We start from the raw sequence: 6,000 nt of genomic DNA, 5'->3' as shown, positions 1-6,000 counted from the left end.
TCAGCCAACAGTGCCCTCAGGCAGAACCAGGACCTCCTCCTCCATCCAGAGTTAGTAATCTTTCCACTTTGTAAAATATATCTCTTGTTTCATGCTGCCTCCATTGAGGAAAAACCCTCAAAATCCACCTCCCCCAATGAAGAAGGTCCAGTATCCTAAAGAAAGAATAGTAGGTGGGAGCCAGGATTCTCAGAATCATAGAGCATCAGAATTGGAAGCTTGATACAGGGAAATAAACAAGAGAGATGGGCAGAAAGCTGTTTAGTAGATAGTGTTCTAGGCCCAGAGCTATGAAGATAAGAAGTCTCTTTCAGAAACACAAACCATTGCTTGGCATGCATTCAAATAAATGTCAGATCCAATGAAGATCTCCCTCTGCTCCTGCACCCATCTTCGCAGCCCTGATTATAGGACCCAGCATTTCAAGGGAACAAACCAAAGGTTATCCAACAGGTTTTCCCTACAGACACTCCAGGTTCATAATGTGGAAACCTGGGGCGGGTAGGCAGACTGAGCTCCCTGAGCTGCCTCCGCTGACCCGGGCACAGCCCAGCCGTCTGCCCAGGCCTCTGTCTGAACCTGTGCAGTCAGGGAGAGGCCACCCTGCGTAAGCTTGGTGGGGCGCGGCCTCTGGAGCTCCCCGGGTTCCCGCTGCAGGCAAGAAGCTGACCCAGCTTCGGGCGGCAGACGGATGACTGCTGCTGGCGCTGCTCCAGCCCATGGCCCGGAGCCCGGCCTCTGCAAGGGGAGGAATGGCCAGGCGGTGACTGTCCCAGCAGACAGCTCGGGCCCCAGTCCTCGAGACTGGGAGGCATCCGAATTCAGCTGGCTGCAGTAAAGAGCTGGGATGACACAGCTCCAAGGCTGGTCTGCAAGGGAAAGGAAAGTCTCTGGGAACTTGTTGACAAGCCGTGGACAAGCCAGAAATCCCTAACGAGGACTTCCAGGAAGAAATCACACCCAGTTCCCAAACTGTCAACTTGGAGACTAAATGGAAGCCATTTTCCATGCAGATCATTTTCTTTTTTTGGGTTAGCAACATCTTTGACCCTAGAGATCTATTATGGGGACCATATCAGATATACAGGCACCTAACAGAATCTGGGGACCCACAATCCAGAAAGGCACAGAGAGAACTAGCATGAAAGTCAGGAACGGTTCCAAGCATATCCTGGCACTCAGTGTCCAAACCAAGTCCGGTAGATGGGGAGCCAGGCTTGCTGAGAGCTGCCACCATGTGCACTTGAGGGGGATAAAAAAGGCCAAAGTTCCTAATACCCACTTAGGCTTCCTTCCCTCCTTTCTCCCAGATACTGGAGGAATTTTATACAAGGTAAAGTCTGTCTAAGGGATTGTTGTCCTGCTTTGTCCACTTCCACCCATCCAGGAGTGCCTGCTTATAAATGTTTAACAACCAGATCTCTGGGGAATGGGGAGAATTTAGACATGATACATCTATTAGTTTAATCTACGTCATTAATCTACATCACTTTCTTAGCTGTAGGCAATCAGCAAAACAATAAATCAAGTTTGATTGGTAACATTTGCTCTTTTTCTAGGTGCAAAAGCTCGCACTGAAAAACACAATTGGCTCTGACTAGTTGGTTTGATGGGGCTCCAGAATACCCTTGTATCTCTCCTCTACTTTACAGCAACAAGCTCTAAGCAATGGTTCTTGTTCTAAGTAACCAGATGGCACACCCACTCCCAAGCTCATGTCCCTTCTTATTGTACCTTATACTTCCCTCCCTCCAAAGTCTAATTCTGATGTTAACTGCTTCATGAAATCTACCCTAATTAGTCCATCCCCCCTCCACCCTAGCTAAGAGTAACCTTCCCTTTCCACCCCCTATTCTGTATTCTTATTATTTTTCCTCATATCATAATTAACTGCTCCACTCTAACCCATTCCCATTGATAGTGAGTTCCTTGAATGCAGAGTCTAGGTACTATTTACCATTTTATCACATATGACTAACACCAGTGGGTATTGCATGTAGTAAGCACTTAATACATTGTTTGTTAAATTAAATTGAATTTGATTTATCTAGTTGGATTAATCTCATGTCACCTGTTTTTCTGAGCTTCTTCTAAAACAGGTCATCATCTATGTTACAAGACATAGAAAGGAGTATGGCTCATGATACTAGCTTCCAAACTGGTCCCCCACCTTCAATCTCCTCTGTCTAATCCATCCCATATGCATCAGTGTGGTGAACAAAGAGAATCCTGGAACCTGACTACCTGGGAGAGAGCTTGGTAAGTCACTTAACCTCCCTTGGTCTTGGTTTCTTCATCTGTAAAAGGAGGGAAGAAGGTGAACTATATGGCCTCTAATATGACTTCTAACTCTATGTAAGATCCTAATAGGCTCTAAGTACTACCCTGATTATATCACATGTCTACTCACAGACCCAGTTTACACATTGGCTTACGGATCAACTCTAAATGCACTTTGGCATTCAATCCCTTTCTAAAATTCATCCCACTATTGTGTTCTCCAATAGGCACCCTCTGCTCTAGCCAGATTGGCCTTCCCCACACCCATCATATGACTGCCATTATTCTCTACCCCCTATGATGAGGACATCAGGAATCAATACTGGATTATCTAATAACCTTCTAGACCCATGCCTGGGGGCTCTCATGGGACCCAAAATTAGAGATCAGACTGGGCCAATGAATTCTCCTTTTTATAGCCTGAGGGCCACCAAGACAGTTGGGCTGTATCCTTAGTGTTAGCTCCAGACTCCTTTCCCACCCCACCACAGAGCTGAGACCAGAAGCAGACTTGTAAATGGATAATAACATTCTAGATCTGGAATCATGAAGACTTTGTTTCAGCTCCCACCTCTGACATTAACTAGCTATGAGACCAAAGGTAGGTTAAGTCAACTGATGCATCCTTGCAACCCCACTAAGTAGGGTTATTTTTACCAATCCCACTAAGAATTAGCAAAGGCACAGGCAGATTAAATCTAGTGATACTCACATTGAGGAAATCATAGATTCATATATTCTACAGTTTTAAAAAGAATGCAAAGTATCACAAAAGCAGGTAGTAAGCAACAATGCCAATTTGAACCCGGGTATTATGGCTCCTATCTAGCACTCTCTCTCCATAGTTCCAATAGTGAATAAAATCAGGATCTTAGAAGTAGCTTCCCAAGAAAATGTTTCCCTCTCTGTCTTCTATAGCATACTTGATAAACATGCAATGTTAGTTGGCTTACTTCAGAAACCACATTCTAGAAAAACGATTTGTTAAACAAATTTTGTAAGGCAAGCACCCACCCCTTCCAATAATCGGGAACAATTGGTGGCATTTTTCACTGGGCCCATGTAGGCACATCTTCTACCTTTCAGATGATTGTAAGGCAATTAGTATCCTCTCCATGACAGACTACAGTGAATCTCAATTCTAGTGATGAAGTAGTAGTAATACCCTTTTACTAGAGCTTGAAGGCTTTCAGAGAACTTTCTTCATAGCATTCTCTGGAGGGGGAGACACCAATATGATTCTCATCATTTAACAGATGAGGAAATTGAGGTCTAGAAAGACTTAGTGATTTGGCTAAGGTGACATAGCTACGAAGACTCAGATATTTTATTTAACGCCTTGGTCTTTTGATTCCAAATTCAGTCTTCTTCCTACTATTTGTGAAAATGACCTAATTGTCTGGTGTGGTCTGTCTCATTTCCACCATACACATACACACACACACACACACACACACACACACACATGCACACACACAGAGGGCTAATGCCTCACATGTGTGTATTAAGAGTACCATGAATTTGGCAAACATTCCCACATAAAGTAGTTATGAGAAACAATAATAATCCTGCAAAATTCAGAGGAAATTTTCATACAAATGGCAAGATTTGTAAAATGTCATGAAACTGGTAAGAATGGACCTCATTGCGATTTTGCAAATATGCCAGTAGCATGTTTTAATTTTTGGCTCTGTTGTGTTGTGACGGGAAGCAGCATGCAGAGGGAGAACCACATGCTTCCCACAGCTGCAGCCGCTCTCTCTGTGGTAAAGCCTTTGACTAACCGTAAACTGGATGTAGATGGGTGAAGTATGTAGTGGTCTGTAAAGATGGTGTAGAAACAACCAGAAAACTCACAACAAAAACAACTAACTCCACTCCCACATGTTCTTCTTTTACAAAAGTCTTTCCTCACAACAACCTTCTGATGCAGGTAGAACAAGTAGCCTTACCCCCAGATCCCAGATGAGGAAACTGAGATTCACAAAGGAGAAATGACTTGCCTAAGGTTACATGGCTAATAAGTAGAGAGCCAACATTTGTACCCAGGGCTCATGACTAACTCAGAAGTTCTTAACCAGAAGTTCATGAACTTTAAAAAAAAATGATGTATTTTGATAATGGCATTTCAATATAATTAGATGCCTGGAGGCTGCTAGGTGGCACAGTGTAAAGAATGTTGAGCCTGGAGTTAGTAAGGTCTGAGTTTGAATCTCATCTCAGACACTGACTGGTTGTATGACACTTGGCAAGTCACTCAGCTCCACTTCGCCTCAATTTCTTCTACCTTCAAATGGGAATGATGATGGCCCCTATCTCTCAGGGTCATATACAAATGAGATAATATTTGTAAAGTACTTAGCACAGTGCCTGCCACATAGAAGACACTTCATAAGTTCTGATTTCCAGCTTTCCTTTGTAATCCTACATGTTTGATTTTATACATCTAAAAACATTTTTCTGTAAGGAGTCTCTAGGTTTCACCATGACACACACAAAATGTTAAGTACTCCTGGGCTACCTAATGGAAAGAATTCACTATTAGCCATGACACAATGGTCTGATCCATTTTCTTATAAAGAACTGTCTATGTCTCATTACTCAGTGACTTTTTAATAAGAAAACTGGTTTCTTGGTGACTGTTCTAAGGCCAGAGAGAGAAGCAACCGAGGTCAATGAGGAAAAGCATTTCCATAGACTCATAGCCCTGAGGTTGGACAAATAGCCACTGACTGAACTGGTGTGTCCTGGACTGACTGCACTGCCTGGGTTTAATTTACCAGATAATTGTGCAACTTCCACATCAGTCTGGATTGTGTAGACATAGTTTATTTCCAATTAATACTGAGCCTGGGCCTGACCACCTAGTGAGAATCTCTTACGTATTTGCTAGGAAAGAGCTTTCTAAACCTTAATGCACTGCATAAATTTGAGTTACTAGTATTGATATTTCAGTTCAACAAATTGTCATTTGCTGAATTACAGAACCTGGAGTTGGAAGCAACCTTCCTACTTTTGCAGTTGACAAAACCGAGACCCAGGAAATTTGATGTGCCCAAAGCCAGGTAATAAATGGCTGTTCTAAAAGTTACTGCCTTATTAGCATCCATGAATACAGTACTGAAATCATGATTCTCATTCCCTCCCATTGTTAATACTGATAATTAATGACTGGTACTTTCTGCAACTCCTTAAGGTCTTCAAATGTTTTATATACACCATCTCTTTTGATCCTCACAATAACCTTGTGAGGTTAGATATTTTTATCCCCATTTTATAGATGAGGAAACTGAGGCCGAAAGGTTAAATAACTTCTCCAAGGTTACGTAGTTAGTATAACAAGGCTTTATATCAAAGGCTGGATCCAACTTCAGGTCTCTCCATTGTTCCATGTTGCCTTTCAGATATGCTCCAAGTGCTTCTTAATGTCTGAAAGGTAAACACATAAAAGATTTGCCAAAAAAGAGGTTGGGCTCATTATTACCCTTGAGCAGCACACCTTGGATTTGGGGAACAGATTTCCATTAAATATTCACATGTATATGTTTCCATGGCATATATCCATTCATTCCACAATCTTTTATTGAACCACTAGATTCTTTGCCACACAATCCTGAGCAGAGAGCCCTTCAAGGATGAATGTAAGGTTGGTCCTACACTCACAGAGCTCACAGTCTCTAGGAAAGGAGGTCATTCATGAACACACATAAGAAGAATAAA

This window comes from Notamacropus eugenii, chromosome 1 (assembly GCF_028372415.1).
Source record: "Notamacropus eugenii isolate mMacEug1 chromosome 1, mMacEug1.pri_v2, whole genome shotgun sequence".
In the NCBI taxonomy this organism is placed as follows: Eukaryota; Metazoa; Chordata; class Mammalia; order Diprotodontia; family Macropodidae; genus Notamacropus; species Notamacropus eugenii.
Note: the sequence above shows the minus strand (reverse complement) of the source record.